We start from the raw sequence: 16,669 nt of genomic DNA on the forward strand, positions 1-16,669 counted from the left end.
CACACCTCTTACCCCACTCTCCTCGTGTCATATCCGCAGCGGCGATGCGAACGGTCCTAGATTCATCGCCCACTGCCGCAAAATGCGTCGCCGCCGTTGCACTGTGATCCCGCCCCTGACTCCCGACCAGGGAAAAGACCCCGTTCTCGAATTTCCCTCGGAGCAGTCTTAAAGCGAGTCGCCGTTTCCCTCAGCTACGCTCCCCCTGCCCCCCTAATGCTCCGGCGATCTCTTCGCTCGCGGGCTCCCATTATAAATCGATATACAAGTAGCCCCACGTCGCAAAACGCCGCGCAAAAGAGGGGGGAGGGTGCAACACTAGGACTTCCCGGGAGGTCACCCATCCCAGTACTACTCTAGCCCAAGCGCGCTTAACTGCGGAGTTCTGATGGGATCCGGTGCATTAACGCTGGTATGATCGCACCCGCAAAGATCTCGCCCCCTCCCCCTCTTCAAGGGACACCGCCGAGCCACGGGGCCCGTCCACGGCCCTCGATCCGAAACGGTTCGGCGCAGGGGCTCGCCCTCTTCCCCGACTCGCGGCGCCTCCCGCCCCGCGGGGAGCCAGCGGAAGAACGGACGAGCGAAAATGAAAAGAAGAGAGAGAAGGAAAAGGCGTAAGTTCCGCGACCACCGGCGGACGCTCCGTGGAGCGCGCGCGGCCTTTCCGCGAACGATCCGCGGTTCTTCCAGAATTCGAATTCCTACGGAAGTGCATATGATCCACACCTCTTACCCCACTCTCCTCGTGTCATATCCGCAGCGGCGATGCGAACGGTCCTAGATTCATCGCCCACTGCCGCAAAATGCGTCGCCGCCGTTGCACTGTGATCCCGCCCCTGACTCCCGACCAGGGAAAAGACCCCGTTCTCGAATTTCCCTCGGAGCAGTCTTAAAGCGAGTCGCCGTTTCCCTCAGCTACGCTCCCCCTGCCCCCCCTAATGCTCCGGCGATCTCTTCGCTCTCGCGGCTCCCATTATAAATCGATATACAAGTAGCCCCACGTCGCAAAACGCCGCGCAAAAGAGGGGGGAGGGTGCAACACTAGGACTTCCCGGAGGTCACCCATCCCAGTACTACTCTAGCCCAAGCGCGCTTAACTGCGGAGTTCTGATGGGATCCGGTGCATTAACGCTGGTATGATCGCACCCGCAAAGATCTCGCCCCCTCCCCCTCTTCAAGGGACACCGCCGAGCCACGGGGCCCGTCCACGGCCCTCGATCCGAAACGGTTCGGCGCAGGGGCTCGCCCTCTTCCCCGACTCGGCGGCGCCTCCCGCCCCGCGGGGAGCCAGCGGAAGAACGGACGAGCGAAAATGAAAAGAAGAGAGAGAAGGAAAAGGCGTAAGTTCCGCGACCACCGGCGGCGCTCCGTGGAGCGCGCGCGGCCTTTCCGCGAACGATCCGCGGTTCTTCCAGAATTCGAATTCCTACGGAAGTGCATATGATCCACACCTCTTACCCCACTCTCCTCGTGTCATATCCGCAGCGGCGATGCGAACGGTCCTAGATTCATCGCCCACTGCCGCAAAATGCGTCGCCGCCGTTGCACTGTGATCCCGCCCCTGACTCCCGACCAGGGAAAAGACCCCGTTCTCGAATTTCCCTCGGAGCAGTCTTAAAGCGAGTCGCCGTTTCCCTCAGCTACGCTCCCCCCTGCCCCCCCTAATGCTCCGGCGATCTCTTCGCTCGCGGGCTCCCATTATAAATCGGTATACAAGTAGCCCCACGTCGCAGAACGCCGCGCAAAAGAGGGGGGAGGGTGCAACACTAGGACTTCCCGGGAGGTCACCCATCCCAGTACTACTCTAGCCCAAGCGCGCTTAACTGCGGAGTTCTGATGGGATCCGGTGCATTAACGCTGGTATGATCGCACCCGCAAAGATCTCGCCCCCTCCCCCTCTTCAAGGGACACCGCCGAGCCACGGGGCCCTCGATCCGAAACGGTTCGGCGCAGGGGCTCGCCCTCTTCCCCGACTCGACGGCGCCTCCCGCCCCGCGGGGAGCCAGCGGAAGAACGGACGAGCGAAAATGAAAAGAAGAGAGAGAAGGAAAAGGCGTAAGTTCCGCGACCACCGGCGGCGCTCCGTGGAGCGCGCGCGGCCTTTCCGCGAACGATCCGCGGTTCTTCCAGAATTCGAATTCCTACGGAAGTGCATATGATCCACACCTCTTACCCCACTCTCCTCGTGTCATATCCGCAGCGGCGATGCGAACGGTCCTAGATTCATCGCCCACTGCCGCAAAATGCGTCGCCGCCGTTGCACTGTGATCCCGCCCCTGACTCCCGACCAGGGAAAAGACCCCGTTCTCGAATTTCCCTCGGAGCAGTCTTAAAGCGAGTCGCCGTTTCCCTCAGCTACGCTCCCCCCTGCCCCCCCTAATGCTCCGGCGATCTCTTCGCTCGCGGGCTCCCATTATAAATCGATATACAAGTAGCCCCACGTCGCAAAACGCCGCGCAAAAGAGGGGAGGGTGCAACACTAGGACTTCCCGGGAGGTCACCCATCCCAGTACTACTCTAGCCCAAGCGCGCTTAACTGCGGAGTTCTGATGGGATCCGGTGCATTAACGCTGGTATGATCGCACCCGCAAAGATCTCGCCCCCTCCCCCTCTTCAAGGGACACCGCCGAGCCACGGGCCCGCCACGGCCCTCGATCCGAAACGGTTCGGCGCAGGGGCTCGCCCTCTTCCCCGACTCGACGGCGCCTCCCGCCCGCGGGGAGCCAGCGGAAGAACGGACGAGCGAAAATGAAAAGAAGAGAGAGAAGGAAAAGGCGTAAGTTCCGCGACCACCGGCGGCGCTCCGTGGAGCGCGCGCGGCCTTTCCGCGAACGATCCGCGGTTCTTCCAGAATTCGAATTCCTACGGAAGTGCATATGATCCACACCTCTTACCCCACTCTCCTCGTGTCATATCCGCAGCGGCGATGCGAACGGTCCTAGATTCATCGCCCACTGCCGCAAAATGCGTCGCCGCCGTTGCACTGTGATCCCGCCCCTGACTCCCGACCAGGGAAAAGACCCCGTTCTCGAATTTCCCTCGGAGCAGTCTTAAAGCGAGTCGCCGTTTCCCTCAGCTACGCTCCCCCCTGCCCCCCCTAATGCTCCGGCGATCTCTTCGCTCGCGGGCTCCCATTATAAATCGATATACAAGTAGCCCCACGTCGCAAAACGCCGCGCAAAAGAGGGGGGAGGGTGCAACACTAGGACTTCCCGGGAGGTCACCCATCCCAGTACTACTCTAGCCCAAGCGCGCTTAACTGCGGAGTTCTGATGGGATCCGGTGCATTAACGCTGGTATGATCGCACCCGCAAAGATCTCGCCCCCTCCCCCTCTTCAAGGGACACCGCCGAGCCACGGGGCCTCTCGATCCGAAACGGTTCGGCGCAGGGGCTCGCCCTCTTCCCCGACTCGACGGCGCCTCCCGCCCCGCGGGGAGCCAGCGGAAGAACGGACGAGCGAAAATGAAAAGAAGAGAGAGAAGGAAAAGGCGTAAGTTCCGCGACCACCGGCGGCGCTCCGTGGAGCGCGCGCGGCCTTTCCGCGAACGATCCGCGGTTCTTCCAGAATTCGAATTCCTACGGAAGTGCATATGATCCACACCTCTTACCCCACTCTCCTCGTGTCATATCCGCAGCGGCGATGCGAACGGTCCTAGATTCATCGCCCACTGCCGCAAAATGCGTCGCCGCCGTTGCACTGTGATCCCGCCCCTGACTCCCGACCAGGGAAAAGACCCCGTTCTCGAATTTCCCTCGGAGCAGTCTTAAAGCGAGTCGCCGTTTCCCTCAGCTACGCTCCCCCCTGCCCCCCCTAATGCTCCGGCGATCTCTTCGCTCGCGGGATCCCATTATAAATCGATATACAAGTAGCCCCACGTCGCAAAAACGACGCACAAAAGAGGGGGGAGGGTGCAACACTAGGACTTCCCGGGAGGTCACCCATCCCAGTACTACTCTAGCCCAAGCGCGCTTAACTGCGGAGTTCTGATGGGATCCGGTGCATTAACGCTGGTATGATCGCACCCGCAAGGATCTCGCCCCCTCCCCCTCTTCAAGGGACACCGCCGAGCCACGGCCCCTCGATCCGAAACGGTTCGGCGAAGGGGCTCGCCCTCTTCCCCGACTTGGCGGCGCCTCCCGCCCCGCGGGGAGCCAGCGGAAGAACGGACGAGCGAGAATGAAAAGAAGAGAGAGAAGGAAAAGGCGTAAGTTCCGCGACCACCGGCGGCGCTCCGTGGAGCGCGCGCGGCCTTTCCGCGAACGATCCGCGGTTCTTCCAGAATTCGAATTCCTACGGAAGTGCATATGATCCACACCTCTTACCCCACTCTCCTCGTGTCATATCCGCAGCGGCGATGCGAACGGTCCTAGATTCATCGCCCACTGCCGCAAAATGCGTCGCCGCCGTTGCACTGTGATCCCGCCCCTGACTCCCGACCAGGGAAAAGACCCCGTTCTCGAATTTCCCTCGGAGCAGTCTTAAAGCGAGTCGCCGTTTCCCTCAGCTACGCTCCCCCCTGCCCCCCTAATGCTCCAGCGATCTCTTCGCTCGCGGGATCCCATTATAAATCGATATACAAGTAGCCCCACGTCGCAAAAACGCCGCGCAAAAGAGGGGGGAGGGTGCAACACTAGGACTTCCCGGGAGGTCACCCATCCCAGTACTACTCTAGCCCAAGCGCGCTTAACTGCGGAGTTCTGATGGGATCCGGTGCATTAACGCTGGTATGATCGCACCCGCAAGGATCTCGCCCCCTCCCCCTCTTCAAGGGACACCGCCGAGCCACGGGCCCTCGATCCGAAACGGTTCGGCGCAGGGGCTCGCCCTCTTCCCCGACTCGACGGCGCCTCCCGCCCCGCGGGGAGCCAGCGGAAGAACGGACGAGCGAAAATGAAAAGAAGAGAGAGAAGGAAAAGGCGTAAGTTCCGCGACCACGGCGGCGCTCCGTGGAGCGCGCGCGGCCTTTCCGCGAACGATCCGCGGTTCTTCCAGAATTCGAATTCCTACGGAAGTGCATATGATCCACACCTCTTACCCCACTCTCCTCGTGTCATATCCGCAGCGGCGATGCGAACGGTCCTAGATTCATCGCCCACTGCCGCAAAATGCGTCGCCGCCGTTGCACTGTGATCCCGCCCCTGACTCCCGACCAGGGAAAAGACCCCGTTCTCGAATTTCCCTCGGAGCAGTCTTAAAGCGAGTCGCCGTTTCCCTCAGCTACGCTCCCCCTGCCCCCCCTAATGCTCCGGCGATCTCTTCGCTCTCGCGGGCTCCCATTATAAATCGATATACAAGTAGCCCCACGTCGCAAAACGCCGCGCAAAAGAGGGGGGAGGGTGCAACACTAGGACTTCCCGGGAGGTCACCCATCCCAGTACTACTCTAGCCCAAGCGCGCTTAACTGCGGAGTTCTGATGGGATCCGGTGCATTAACGCTGGTATGATCGCACCCGCAAAGATCTCGCCCCCTCCCCCTCTTCAAGGGACACCGCCGAGCCACGGGGCCCTCGAGGCCCTCGATCCGAAACGGTTCGGCGCAGGGGCTCGCCCTCTTCCCCGACTCGACGGCGCCTCCCGCCCCGCGGGGAGCCAGCGGAAGAACGGACGAGCGAAAATGAAAAGAAGAGAGAGAAGGAAAAGGCGTAAGTTCCGCGACCACCGGCGGCGCTCCGTGGAGCGCGCGCGGCCTTTCCGCGAACGATCCGCGGTTCTTCCAGAATTCGAATTCCTACGGAAGTGCATATGATCCACACCTCTTACCCCACTCTCCTCGTGTCATATCCGCAGCGGCGATGCGAACGGTCCTAGATTCATCGCCCACTGCCGCAAAAATGCGTCGCCGCCGTTGCACTGTGATCCCGCCCCTGACTCCCGACCAGGGAAAGACCCCGTTCTCGAATTTCCCTCGGAGCAGTCTTAAAGCGAGTCGCCGTTTCCCTCAGCTACGCTCCCCTGCCCCCCCTAATGCTCCGGCGATCTCTTCGCTCGCGGGCTCCCATTATAAATCGATATACAAGTAGCCCCACGTCGCAGAACGCCGCGCAAAAGAGGGGGAGGGTGCAACACTAGGACTTCCCGGGAGGTCACCCATCCCAGTACTACTCTAGCCCAAGCGCGCTTAACTGCGGAGTTCTGATGGGATCCGGTGCATTAACGCTGGTATGATCGCACCCGCAAAGATCTCGCCCCCTCCCCCTCTTCAAGGGACACCGCCGAGCCACGGGGCCCTCGGCCCTCGATCCGAAACGGTTCGGCGCAGGGGCTCGCCCTCTTCCCCGACTCGACGGCGCCTCCCGCCCCGCGGGGAGCCAGCGGAAGAACGGACGAGCGAAAATGAAAAGAAGAGAGAGAAGGAAAAGGCGTAAGTTCCGCGACCACCGGCGGCGCTCCGTGGAGCGCGCGCGGCCTTTCCGCGAACGATCCGCGGTTCTTCCAGAATTCGAATTCCTACGGAAGTGCATATGATCCACACCTCTTACCCCACTCTCCTCGTGTCATATCCGCAGCGGCGATGCGAACGGTCCTAGATTCATCGCCCACTGCCGCAAAATGCGTCGCCGCCGTTGCACTGTGATCCCGCCCCTGACTCCCGACCAGGGAAAAGACCCCGTTCTCGAATTTCCCTCGGAGCAGTCTTAAAGCGAGTCGCCGTTTCCCTCAGCTACGCTCCCCCCTGCCCCCCCTAATGCTCCGGCGATCTCTTCGCTCGCGGGCTCCCATTATAAATCGGTATACAAGTAGCCCCACGTCGCAAAACGCCGCGCAAAAGAGGGGGGAGGGTGCAGCACTAGGACTTCCCGGGAGGTCACCCATCCCAGTACTACTCTAGCCCAAGCGCGCTTAACTGCGGAGTTCTGATGGGATCCGGTGCATTAACGCTGGTATGATCGCACCCGCAAAGATCTCGCCCCCTCCCCCTCTTCAAGGGACACCGCCGAGCCACGGGGCCCTCCACGGCCCTCGATCCGAAACGGTTCGGCGCAGGGGCTCGCCCTCTTCCCCGACTCGACGGCGCCTCCCGCCCCGCGGGGAGCCAGCGGAAGAACGTACGAGCGAAAATGAAAAGAAGAGAGAGAAGGAAAAGGCGTAAGTTCCGCGACCACCGGCGGCGCTCCGTGGAGCGCGCGCGGCCTTTCCGCGAACGATCCGCGGTTCTTCCAGAATTCGAATTCCTACGGAAGTGCATATGATCCACACCTCTTACCCCACTCTCCTCGTGTCATATCCGCAGCGGCGATGCGAACGGTCCTAGATTCATCGCCCACTGCCGCAAAATGCGTCGCCGCCGTTGCACTGTGATCCCGCCCCTGACTCCCGACCAGGGAAAAGACCCCGTTCTCGAACTTCCCTCGGAGCAGTCTTAAAGCGAGTCGCCGTTTCCCTCAGCTACGCTCCCCTGCCCCCCCTAATGCTCCGGCGATCTCTTCGCTCGCGGGCTCCCATTATAAATCGATATACAAGTAGCCCCACGTCGCAAAACGCCGCGCAAAAGAGGGGGGAGGGTGCAACACTAGGACTTCCCGGGAGGTCACCCATCCCAGTACTACTCTAGCCCAAGCGCGCTTAACTGCGGAGTTCTGATGGGATCCGGTGCATTAACGCTGGTATGATCGCACCCGCAAAGATCTCGCCCCCTCCCCCTCTTCAAGGGACACCGCCGAGCCACGGGGCCCTCGACGGCCCTCGATCCGAAACGGTTCGGCGCAGGGGCTCGCCCTCTTCCCCGACTCGACGGCGCCTCCCGCCCCGCGGGGAGCCAGCGGAAGAACGGACGAGCGAAAATGAAAAGAAGAGAGAGAAGGAAAAGGCGTAAGTTCCGCGACCACCGGCGGCGCTCCGTGGAGCGCGCGCGGCCTTTCCGCGAACGATCCGCGGTTCTTCCAGAATTCGAATTCCTACGGAAGTGCATATGATCCACACCTCTTACCCCACTCTCCTCGTGTCATATCCGCAGCGGCGATGCGAACGGTCCTAGATTCATCGCCCACTGCCGCAAAATGCGTCGCCGCCGTTGCACTGTGATCCCGCCCCTGACTCCCGACCAGGGAAAAGACCCCGTTCTCGAATTTCCCTCGGAGCAGTCTTAAAGCGAGTCGCCGTTTCCCTCAGCTACGCTCCCCCCTGCCCCCCCTAATGCTCCGGCGATCTCTTCGCTCTCGGGCTCCCATTATAAATCGATATACAAGTAGCCCCACGTCGCAAAACGCCGCGCAAAAGAGGGGGGAGGGTGCAACACTAGGACTTCCCGGGAGGTCACCCATCCCAGTACTACTCTAGCCCAAGCGCGCTTAACTGCGGAGTTCTGATGGGATCCGGTGCATTAACGCTGGTATGATCGCACCCGCAAAGATCTCGCCCCCTCCCCCTCTTCAAGGGACACCGCCGAGCCACGGGGCCCTCGATCCGAAACGGTTCGGCGCAGGGGCTCGCCCTCTTCCCCGACTCGACGGCGCCTCCTCCCGCCCCGCGGGGAGCCAGCGGAAGAACGGACGAGCGAAAATGAAAAGAAGAGAGAGAAGGAAAAGGCGTAAGTTCCGCGACCACCGGCGGCGCTCCGTGGAGCGCGCGCGGCCTTTCCGCGAACGATCCGCGGTTCTTCCAGAATTCGAATTCCTACGGAAGTGCATATGATCCACACCTCTTACCCCACTCTCCTCGTGTCATATCCGCAGCGGCGATGCGAACGGTCCTAGATTCATCGCCCACTGCCGCAAAATGCGTCGCCGCCGTTGCACTGTGATCCCGCCCCTGACTCCCGACCAGGGAAAAGACCCCGTTCTCGAATTTCCCTCGGAGCAGTCTTAAAGCGAGTCGCCGTTTCCCTCAGCTACGCTCCCCCCTGCCCCCCCTAATGCTCCGGCGATCTCTTCGCTCGCGGGCTCCCATTATAAATCGATATACAAGTAGCCCCACGTCGAAAACGCCGCGCAAAAGAGGGGGGAGGGTGCAACACTAGGACTTCCCGGGAGGTCACCCATCCCAGTACTACTCTAGCCCAAGCGCGCTTAACTGCGGAGTTCTGATGGGATCCGGTGCATTAACGCTGGTATGATCGCACCCGCAAAGATCTCGCCCCCTCCCCCTCTTCAAGGACACCGCCGAGCCACGGGGCCCTCGATCCGAAACGGTTCGGCGCAGGGGCTCGCCCTCTTCCCCGACTCGACGGCGCCTCCCGCCCCGCGGGGAGCCAGCGGAAGAACGGACGAGCGAAAATGAAAAGAAGAGAGAGAAGGAAAAGGCGTAAGTTCCGCGACCACCGGCGGCGCTCCGTGGAGCGCGCGCGGCCTTTCCGCGAACGATCCGCGGTTCTTCCAGAATTCGAATTCCTACGGAAGTGCATATGATCCACACCTCTTACCCCACTCTCCTCGTGTCATATCCGCAGCGGCGATGCGAACGGTCCTAGATTCATCGCCCACTGCCGCAAAATGCGTCGCCGCCGTTGCACTGTGATCCCGCCCCTGACTCCCGACCAGGGAAAAGACCCCGTTCTCGAATTTCCCTCGGAGCAGTCTTAAAGCGAGTCGCCGTTTCCCTCAGCTACGCTCCCCCCTGCCCCCCCTAATGCTCCGGCGATCTCTTCGCTCGCGGGCTCCCATTATAAATCGGTATACAAGTAGCCCCACGTCGCAGAACGCCGCGCAAAAGAGGGGGGAGGGTGCAGCACTAGGACTTCCCGGGAGGTCACCCATCCCAGTACTACTCTAGCCCAAGCGCGCTTAACTGCGGAGGTTCTGATGGGATCCGGTGCATTAACGCTGGTATGATCGCACCCGCAAAGATCTCGCCCCCTCCCCCTCTTCAAGGGACACCGCCGAGCCACGGGGCCCTCGATCCGAAACGGTTCGGCGCAGGGGCTCGCCCTCTTCCCCGACTCGACGGCGCCTCCCGCCCCGCGGGGAGCCAGCGGAAGAACGGACGAGCGAAAATGAAAAGAAGAGAGAGAAGGAAAAGGCGTAAGTTCCGCGACCACCGGCGGCGCTCCGTGGAGCGCGCGCGGCCTTTCCGCGAACGATCCGCGGTTCTTCCAGAATTCGAATTCCTACGGAAGTGCATATGATCCACACCTCTTACCCCACTCTCCTCGTGTCATATCCGCAGCGGCGATGCGAACGGTCCTAGATTCATCGCCCACTGCCGCAAAATGCGTCGCCGCCGTTGCACTGTGATCCCGCCCCTGACTCCCGACCAGGGAAAAGACCCCGTTCTCGAATTTCCCTCGGAGCAGTCTTAGAGCGAGTCGCCGTTTCCCTCGGCTACGCTCCCCCTGCCCCCCCTAATGCTCCAGCGATCTCTTCGTTCGCGGGATCCCATTGTAAATCGATATATACGTAGCCCCACGTCGCAAAACGCCGCGCAAAAGAGGGGGGAGGGTGCAACACTAGGACTTCCCGGGAGGTCACCCATCCCAGTACTACTCTAGCCCAAGCGCGCTTAACTGCGGAGTTCTGATGGGATCCGGTGCATTAACGCTGGTATGATCGCACCCGCAAGGATCTCGCCCCCTCCCCCTCTTCAAGGGACACCGCCGAGCCACGGGCCCTCGATCCGAAACGGTTCGGCGCAGGGGCTCGCCCTCTTCCCCGACTTGGCGGCGCCCCCCGCCCCGCGGGGAGCCAGCGGAAGAACGGACGAGCGAGAATGAAAAGAAGAGAGAGAAGGAAAAGGCGTAAGTTCCGCGACCACCGGCGGCGCTCCGTGGAGCGCGCGCGGCCTTTCCGCGAACGATCCGCGGTTCTTCCAGAATTCGAATTCCTACGGAAGTGCATATGATCCACACCTCTTACCCCACTCTCCTCGTGTCATATCCGCAGCGGCGATGCGAACGGTCCTAGATTCATCGCCCACTGCCGCAAAATGCGTCGCCGCCGTTGCACTGTGATCCCGCCCCTGACTCCCGACCAGGGAAAAGACCCCGTTCTCGAATTTCCCTCGGAGCAGTCTTAAAGCGAGTCGCCGTTTCCCTCAGCTACGCTCCCCCCTGCCCCCCCTAATGCTCCGGCGATCTCTTCGCTCTCGGGCTCCCATTATAAATCGATATACAAGTAGCCCCACGTCGCAAAACGCCGCGCAAAAGAGGGGGGAGGGTGCAACACTAGGACTTCCCGGGAGGTCACCCATCCCAGTACTACTCTAGCCCAAGCGCGCTTAACTGCGGAGTTCTGATGGGATCCGGTGCATTAACGCTGGTATGATCGCACCCGCAAAGATCTCGCCCCCTCCCCCTCTTCAAGGGACACCGCCGAGCCACGGGCCCTCGATCCGAAACGGTTCGGCGCAGGGGCTCGCCCTCTTCCCGACTCGACGGCGCCTCCCGCCCCGCGGGGAGCCAGCGGAAGACGGACGAGCGAAAATGAAAAGAAGAGAGAGAAGGAAAAGGCGTAAGTTCCGCGACCACCGGCGGCGCTCCGTGGAGCGCGCGCGGCCTTTCCGCGAACGATCCGCGGTTCTTCCAGAATTCGAATTCCTACGGAAGTGCATATGATCCACACCTCTTACCCACTCTCCTCGTGTCATATCCGCAGCGGCGATGCGAACGGTCCTAGATTCATCGCCCACTGCCGCAAAATGCGTCGCCGCCGTTGCACTGTGATCCCGCCCCTGACTCCCGACCAGGGAAAAGACCCCGTTCTCGAATTTCCCTCGGAGCAGTCTTAAAGCGAGTCGCCGTTTCCCTCAGCTACGCTCCCCCCTGCCCCCCCTAATGCTCCGGCGATCTCTTCGCTCTCGGGCTCCCATTATAAATCGATATACAAGTAGCCCCACGTCGCAAAACGCCGCGCAAAAGAGGGGGGAGGGTGCAACACTAGGACTTCCCGGGAGGTCACCCATCCCAGTACTACTCTAGCCCAAGCGCGCTTAACTGCGGAGTTCTGATGGGATCCGGTGCATTAACGCTGGTATGATCGCACCCGCAAAGATCTCGCCCCCTCCCCCTCTTCAAGGGACACCGCCGAGCCACGGGGCCCTCGATCCGAAACGGTTCGGCGCAGGGGCTCGCCCTCTTCCCCGACTCGACGGCGCCTCCCGCCCCGCGGGGAGCCAGCGGAAGAACGGACGAGCGAAAATGAAAAGAAGAGAGAGAAGGAAAAGGCGTAAGTTCCGCGACCACCGGCGGCGCTCCGTGGAGCGCGCGCGGCCTTTCCGCGAACGATCCGCGGTTCTTCCAGAATTCGAATTCCTACGGAAGTGCATATGATCCACACCTCTTACCCCACTCTCCTCGTGTCATATCCGCAGCGGCGATGCGAACGGTCCTAGATTCATCGCCCACTGCCGCAAAATGCGTCGCCGCCGTTGCACTGTGATCCCGCCCCTGACTCCCGACCAGGGAAAAGACCCCGTTCTCGAATTTCCCTCGGAGCAGTCTTAAAGCGAGTCGCCGTTTCCCTCAGCTACGCTCCCCCCTGCCCCCCCTAATGCTCCGGCGATCTCTTCGCTCTCGGGCTCCCATTATAAATCGATATACAAGTAGCCCCACGTCGCAAAACGCCGCGCAAAAGAGGGGGGAGGGTGCAACACTAGGACTTCCCGGGAGGTCACCCATCCCAGTACTACTCTAGCCCAAGCGCGCTTAACTGCGGAGTTCTGATGGGATCCGGTGCATTAACGCTGGTATGATCGCACCCGCAAAGATCTCGCCCCCTCCCCCTCTTCAAGGGACACCGCCGAGCCACGGGGCCCTCGATCCGAAACGGTTCGGCGCAGGGGCTCGCCCTCTTCCCCGACTCGACGGCGCCTCCCGCCCCGCGGGGAGCCAGCGGAAGAACGGACGAGCGAAAATGAAAAGAAGAGAGAGAAGGAAAAGGCGTAAGTTCCGCGACCACCGGCGGCGCTCCGTGGAGCGCGCGCGGCCTTTCCGCGAACGATCCGCGGTTCTTCCAGAATTCGAATTCCTACGGAAGTGCATATGATCCACACCTCTTACCCCACTCTCCTCGTGTCATATCCGCAGCGGCGATGCGAACGGTCCTAGATTCATCGCCCACTGCCGCAAAATGCGTCGCCGCCGTTGCACTGTGATCCCGCCCCTGACTCCCGACCAGGGAAAAGACCCCGTTCTCGAATTTCCCTCGGAGCAGTCTTAAAGCGAGTCGCCGTTTCCCTCAGCTACGCTCCCCCCTGCCCCCCCTAATGCTCCGGCGATCTCTTCGCTCTCGGGCTCCCATTATAAATCGATATACAAGTAGCCCCACGTCGCAAAACGCCGCGCAAAAGAGGGGGGAGGGTGCAACACTAGGACTTCCCGGGAGGTCACCCATCCCAGTACTACTCTAGCCCAAGCGCGCTTAACTGCGGAGTTCTGATGGGATCCGGTGCATTAACGCTGGTATGATCGCACCCGCAAAGATCTCGCCCCCTCCCCCTCTTCAAGGGACACCGCCGAGCCACGGGCCCTCGATCCGAAACGGTTCGGCGCAGGGGCTCGCCCTCTTCCCGACTCGACGGCGCCTCCCGCCCCGCGGGGAGCCAGCGGAAGAACGGACGAGCGAAAATGAAAAGAAGAGAGAGAAGGAAAAGGCGTAAGTTCCGCGACCACCGGCGGCGCTCCGTGGAGCGCGCGCGGCCTTTCCGCGAACGATCCGCGGTTCTTCCAGAATTCGAATTCCTACGGAAGTGCATATGATCCACACCTCTTACCCCACTCTCCTCGTGTCATATCCGCAGCGGCGATGCGAACGGTCCTAGATTCATCGCCCACTGCCGCAAAATGCGTCGCCGCCGTTGCACTGTGATCCCGCCCCTGACTCCCGACCAGGGAAAAGACCCCGTTCTCGAATTTCCCTCGGAGCAGTCTTAAAGCGAGTCGCCGTTTCCCTCAGCTACGCTCCCCCCTGCCCCCCCTAATGCTCCGGCGATCTCTTCGCTCTCGGGCTCCCATTATAAATCGATATACAAGTAGCCCCACGTCGCAAAACGCCGCGCAAAAGAGGGGGGAGGGTGCAACACTAGGACTTCCCGGGAGGTCACCCATCCCAGTACTACTCTAGCCCAAGCGCGCTTAACTGCGGAGTTCTGATGGGATCCGGTGCATTAACGCTGGTATGATCGCACCCGCAAAGATCTCGCCCCCTCCCCCTCTTCAAGGGACACCGCCGAGCCACGGGGCCCTCGATCCGAAACGGTTCGGCGCAGGGGCTCGCCCTCTTCCCCGACTCGACGGCGCCTCCCGCCCCGCGGGGAGCCAGCGGAAGAACGGACGAGCGAAAATGAAAAGAAGAGAGAGAAGGAAAAGGCGTAAGTTCCGCGACCACCGGCGGCGCTCCGTGGAGCGCGCGCGGCCTTTCCGCGAACGATCCGCGGTTCTTCCAGAATTCGAATTCCTACGGAAGTGCATATGATCCACACCTCTTACCCCACTCTCCTCGTGTCATATCCGCAGCGGCGATGCGAACGGTCCTAGATTCATCGCCCACTGCCGCAAAATGCGTCGCCGCCGTTGCACTGTGATCCCGCCCCTGACTCCCGACCAGGGAAAAGACCCCGTTCTCGAATTTCCCTCGGAGCAGTCTTAAAGCGAGTCGCCGTTTCCCTCAGCTACGCTCCCCCCTGCCCCCCCTAATGCTCCGGCGATCTCTTCGCTCTCGGGCTCCCATTATAAATCGATATACAAGTAGCCCCACGTCGCAAAACGCCGCGCAAAAGAGGGGGGAGGGTGCAACACTAGGACTTCCCGGGAGGTCACCCATCCCAGTACTACTCTAGCCCAAGCGCGCTTAACTGCGGAGTTCTGATGGGATCCGGTGCATTAACGCTGGTATGATCGCACCCGCAAAGATCTCGCCCCCTCCCCCTCTTCAAGGGACACCGCCGAGCCACGGGCCCTCGATCCGAAACGGTTCGGCGCAGGGGCTCGCCCTCTTCCCCGACTCGGCGGCGCCTCCCGCCCCGCGGGGAGCCAGCGGAAGAACGGACGAGCGAGAATGAAAAGAAGAGAGAGAAGGAAAAGCGTAAGTTCCGCGACCACCGGCGGCGCTCCGTGGAGCGCGCGCGGCCTTTCCGCGAACGATCCGCGGTTCTTCCAGAATTCGAATTCCTACGGAAGTGCATATGATCCACACCTCTTACCCCACTCTCCTCGTGTCATATCCGCAGCGGCGATGCGAACGGTCCTAGATTCATCGCCCACTGCCGCAAAATGCGTCGCCGCCGTTGCACTGTGATCCCGCCCCTGACTCCCGACCAGGGAAAAGACCCCGTTCTCGAATTTCCCTCGGAGCAGTCTTAAAGCGAGTCGCCGTTTCCCTCAGCTACGCTCCCCCTGCCCCCCCTAATGCTCCGGCGATCTCTTCGCTCTCGGGCTCCCATTATAAATCGATATACAAGTAGCCCCACGTCGCAAAACGCCGCGCAAAAGAGGGGGGAGGGTGCAACACTAGGACTTCCCGGGAGGTCACCCATCCCAGTACTACTCTAGCCCAAGCGCGCTTAACTGCGGAGTTCTGATGGGATCCGGTGCATTAACGCTGGTATGATCGCACCCGCAAAGATCTCGCCCCCTCCCCCTCTTCAAGGGACACCGCCGAGCCACGGGCCCTCGATCCGAAACGGTTCGGCGCAGGGGCTCGCCCTCTTCCCCGACTCGACGGCGCCTCCCGCCCCGCGGGGAGCCAGCGGAAGAACGGACGAGCGAAAATGAAAAGAAGAGAGAGAAGGAAAAGGCGTAAGTTCCGCGACCACCGGCGGCGCTCCGTGGAGCGCGCGCGGCCTTTCCGCGAACGATCCGCGGTTCTTCCAGAATTCGAATTCCTACGGAAGTGCATATGATCCACACCTCTTACCCCACTCTCCTCGTGTCATATCCGCAGCGGCGATGCGAACGGTCCTAGATTCATCGCCCACTGCCGCAAAATGCGTCGCCGCCGTTGCACTGTGATCCCGCCCCTGACTCCCGACCAGGGAAAAGACCCCGTTCTCGAATTTCCCTCGGAGCAGTCTTAAAGCGAGTCGCCGTTTCCCTCAGCTACGCTCCCCCCTGCCCCCCCTAATGCTCCGGCGATCTCTTCGCTCTCGGGCTCCCATTATAAATCGATATACAAGTAGCCCCACGTCGCAAAACGCCGCGCAAAAGAGGGGGGAGGGTGCAACACTAGGACTTCCCGGGAGGTCACCCATCCCAGTACTACTCTAGCCCAAGCGCGCTTAACTGCGGAGTTCTGATGGGATCCGGTGCATTAACGCTGGTATGATCGCACCCGCAAAGATCTCGCCCCCTCCCCCTCTTCAAGGGACACCGCCGAGCCACGGGGCCCTCGATCCGAAACGGTTCGGCGCAGGGGCTCGCCCTCTTCCCCGACTCGACGGCGCCTCCCGCCCCGCGGGGAGCCAGCGGAAGAACGGACGAGCGAAAATGAAAAGAAGAGAGAGAAGGAAAAGGCGTAAGTTCCGCGACCACCGGCGGCGCTCCGTGGAGCGCGCGCGGCCTTTCCGCGAACGATCCGCGGTTCTTCCAGAATTCGAATTCCTACGGAAGTGCATATGATCCACACCTCTTACCCCACTCTCCTCGTGTCATATCCGCAGCGGCGATGCGAACGGTCCTAGATTCATCGCCCACTGCCGCAAAATGCGTCGCCGCCGTTGCACTGTGATCCCGCCCCTGACTCCCGACCAGGGAAAAGACCCCGTTCTCGAATTTCCCTCGGAGCAGTCTTAAAGCGAG

General features: G+C 61.4%; 23 non-coding genes across 23 annotated transcripts; all 23 read right to left on the bottom strand.

Annotated features, from left to right (window-relative positions):
- Positions 1–307: 307 nt before the first annotated feature.
- Positions 308–426, bottom strand: LOC149245733 (5S ribosomal RNA). Its single transcript, XR_016267926.1, has one exon. It is a non-coding gene; the product is annotated as a 5S ribosomal RNA (ribosomal RNA).
- A 607-nt stretch (positions 427–1,033) lies between these two features.
- On the bottom strand, positions 1,034–1,151 carry LOC149245734 (5S ribosomal RNA). Its single transcript, XR_016267445.1, has one exon. It is a non-coding gene; the product is annotated as a 5S ribosomal RNA (ribosomal RNA).
- Positions 1,152–1,758: 607 nt separating this feature from the next.
- Positions 1,759–1,877, bottom strand: LOC149245735 (5S ribosomal RNA). The gene has a single exon (XR_016267927.1). It is a non-coding gene; the product is annotated as a 5S ribosomal RNA (ribosomal RNA).
- Positions 1,878–2,471: 594 nt separating this feature from the next.
- LOC149245736 (5S ribosomal RNA) lies at positions 2,472–2,590 on the bottom strand. Its single transcript, XR_016267928.1, has one exon. It is a non-coding gene; the product is annotated as a 5S ribosomal RNA (ribosomal RNA).
- A 604-nt stretch (positions 2,591–3,194) lies between these two features.
- LOC149245737 (5S ribosomal RNA) lies at positions 3,195–3,313 on the bottom strand. The gene has a single exon (XR_016267929.1). It is a non-coding gene; the product is annotated as a 5S ribosomal RNA (ribosomal RNA).
- Positions 3,314–3,911: 598 nt separating this feature from the next.
- Positions 3,912–4,030, bottom strand: LOC149245738 (5S ribosomal RNA). The gene has a single exon (XR_016267930.1). It is a non-coding gene; the product is annotated as a 5S ribosomal RNA (ribosomal RNA).
- Positions 4,031–4,625: 595 nt separating this feature from the next.
- LOC149245739 (5S ribosomal RNA) lies at positions 4,626–4,744 on the bottom strand. The gene has a single exon (XR_016267931.1). It is a non-coding gene; the product is annotated as a 5S ribosomal RNA (ribosomal RNA).
- A 595-nt stretch (positions 4,745–5,339) lies between these two features.
- On the bottom strand, positions 5,340–5,458 carry LOC149245740 (5S ribosomal RNA). The gene has a single exon (XR_016267932.1). It is a non-coding gene; the product is annotated as a 5S ribosomal RNA (ribosomal RNA).
- A 602-nt stretch (positions 5,459–6,060) lies between these two features.
- On the bottom strand, positions 6,061–6,179 carry LOC149245741 (5S ribosomal RNA). Its single transcript, XR_016267934.1, has one exon. It is a non-coding gene; the product is annotated as a 5S ribosomal RNA (ribosomal RNA).
- Positions 6,180–6,782: 603 nt separating this feature from the next.
- LOC149245742 (5S ribosomal RNA) lies at positions 6,783–6,901 on the bottom strand. Its single transcript, XR_016267422.1, has one exon. It is a non-coding gene; the product is annotated as a 5S ribosomal RNA (ribosomal RNA).
- Positions 6,902–7,505: 604 nt separating this feature from the next.
- LOC149245743 (5S ribosomal RNA) lies at positions 7,506–7,624 on the bottom strand. The gene has a single exon (XR_016267935.1). It is a non-coding gene; the product is annotated as a 5S ribosomal RNA (ribosomal RNA).
- A 606-nt stretch (positions 7,625–8,230) lies between these two features.
- Positions 8,231–8,349, bottom strand: LOC149245744 (5S ribosomal RNA). Its single transcript, XR_016267936.1, has one exon. It is a non-coding gene; the product is annotated as a 5S ribosomal RNA (ribosomal RNA).
- A 598-nt stretch (positions 8,350–8,947) lies between these two features.
- On the bottom strand, positions 8,948–9,066 carry LOC149245745 (5S ribosomal RNA). The gene has a single exon (XR_016267937.1). It is a non-coding gene; the product is annotated as a 5S ribosomal RNA (ribosomal RNA).
- Positions 9,067–9,661: 595 nt separating this feature from the next.
- LOC149245746 (5S ribosomal RNA) lies at positions 9,662–9,781 on the bottom strand. Its single transcript, XR_016267560.1, has one exon. It is a non-coding gene; the product is annotated as a 5S ribosomal RNA (ribosomal RNA).
- A 595-nt stretch (positions 9,782–10,376) lies between these two features.
- On the bottom strand, positions 10,377–10,495 carry LOC149245747 (5S ribosomal RNA). Its single transcript, XR_016267938.1, has one exon. It is a non-coding gene; the product is annotated as a 5S ribosomal RNA (ribosomal RNA).
- A 595-nt stretch (positions 10,496–11,090) lies between these two features.
- Positions 11,091–11,209, bottom strand: LOC149245748 (5S ribosomal RNA). Its single transcript, XR_016267939.1, has one exon. It is a non-coding gene; the product is annotated as a 5S ribosomal RNA (ribosomal RNA).
- A 592-nt stretch (positions 11,210–11,801) lies between these two features.
- Positions 11,802–11,920, bottom strand: LOC149245749 (5S ribosomal RNA). Its single transcript, XR_016267940.1, has one exon. It is a non-coding gene; the product is annotated as a 5S ribosomal RNA (ribosomal RNA).
- A 596-nt stretch (positions 11,921–12,516) lies between these two features.
- On the bottom strand, positions 12,517–12,635 carry LOC149245750 (5S ribosomal RNA). Its single transcript, XR_016267941.1, has one exon. It is a non-coding gene; the product is annotated as a 5S ribosomal RNA (ribosomal RNA).
- A 596-nt stretch (positions 12,636–13,231) lies between these two features.
- LOC149245751 (5S ribosomal RNA) lies at positions 13,232–13,350 on the bottom strand. Its single transcript, XR_016267942.1, has one exon. It is a non-coding gene; the product is annotated as a 5S ribosomal RNA (ribosomal RNA).
- Positions 13,351–13,944: 594 nt separating this feature from the next.
- LOC149245752 (5S ribosomal RNA) lies at positions 13,945–14,063 on the bottom strand. The gene has a single exon (XR_016267943.1). It is a non-coding gene; the product is annotated as a 5S ribosomal RNA (ribosomal RNA).
- A 596-nt stretch (positions 14,064–14,659) lies between these two features.
- LOC149245753 (5S ribosomal RNA) lies at positions 14,660–14,778 on the bottom strand. Its single transcript, XR_016267945.1, has one exon. It is a non-coding gene; the product is annotated as a 5S ribosomal RNA (ribosomal RNA).
- A 593-nt stretch (positions 14,779–15,371) lies between these two features.
- On the bottom strand, positions 15,372–15,490 carry LOC149245754 (5S ribosomal RNA). The gene has a single exon (XR_016267946.1). It is a non-coding gene; the product is annotated as a 5S ribosomal RNA (ribosomal RNA).
- Positions 15,491–16,085: 595 nt separating this feature from the next.
- LOC149245755 (5S ribosomal RNA) lies at positions 16,086–16,204 on the bottom strand. Its single transcript, XR_016267947.1, has one exon. It is a non-coding gene; the product is annotated as a 5S ribosomal RNA (ribosomal RNA).
- Positions 16,205–16,669: the final 465 nt, after the last annotated feature.

The sequence above is a fragment of the Pinus tabuliformis genome, chromosome 7, assembly GCF_031772625.1.
Source record: "Pinus tabuliformis cultivar Carrire ecotype Pingquan chromosome 7, CPIR1, whole genome shotgun sequence".
Taxonomy (NCBI): domain Eukaryota; kingdom Viridiplantae; phylum Streptophyta; class Pinopsida; order Pinales; family Pinaceae; genus Pinus; species Pinus tabuliformis.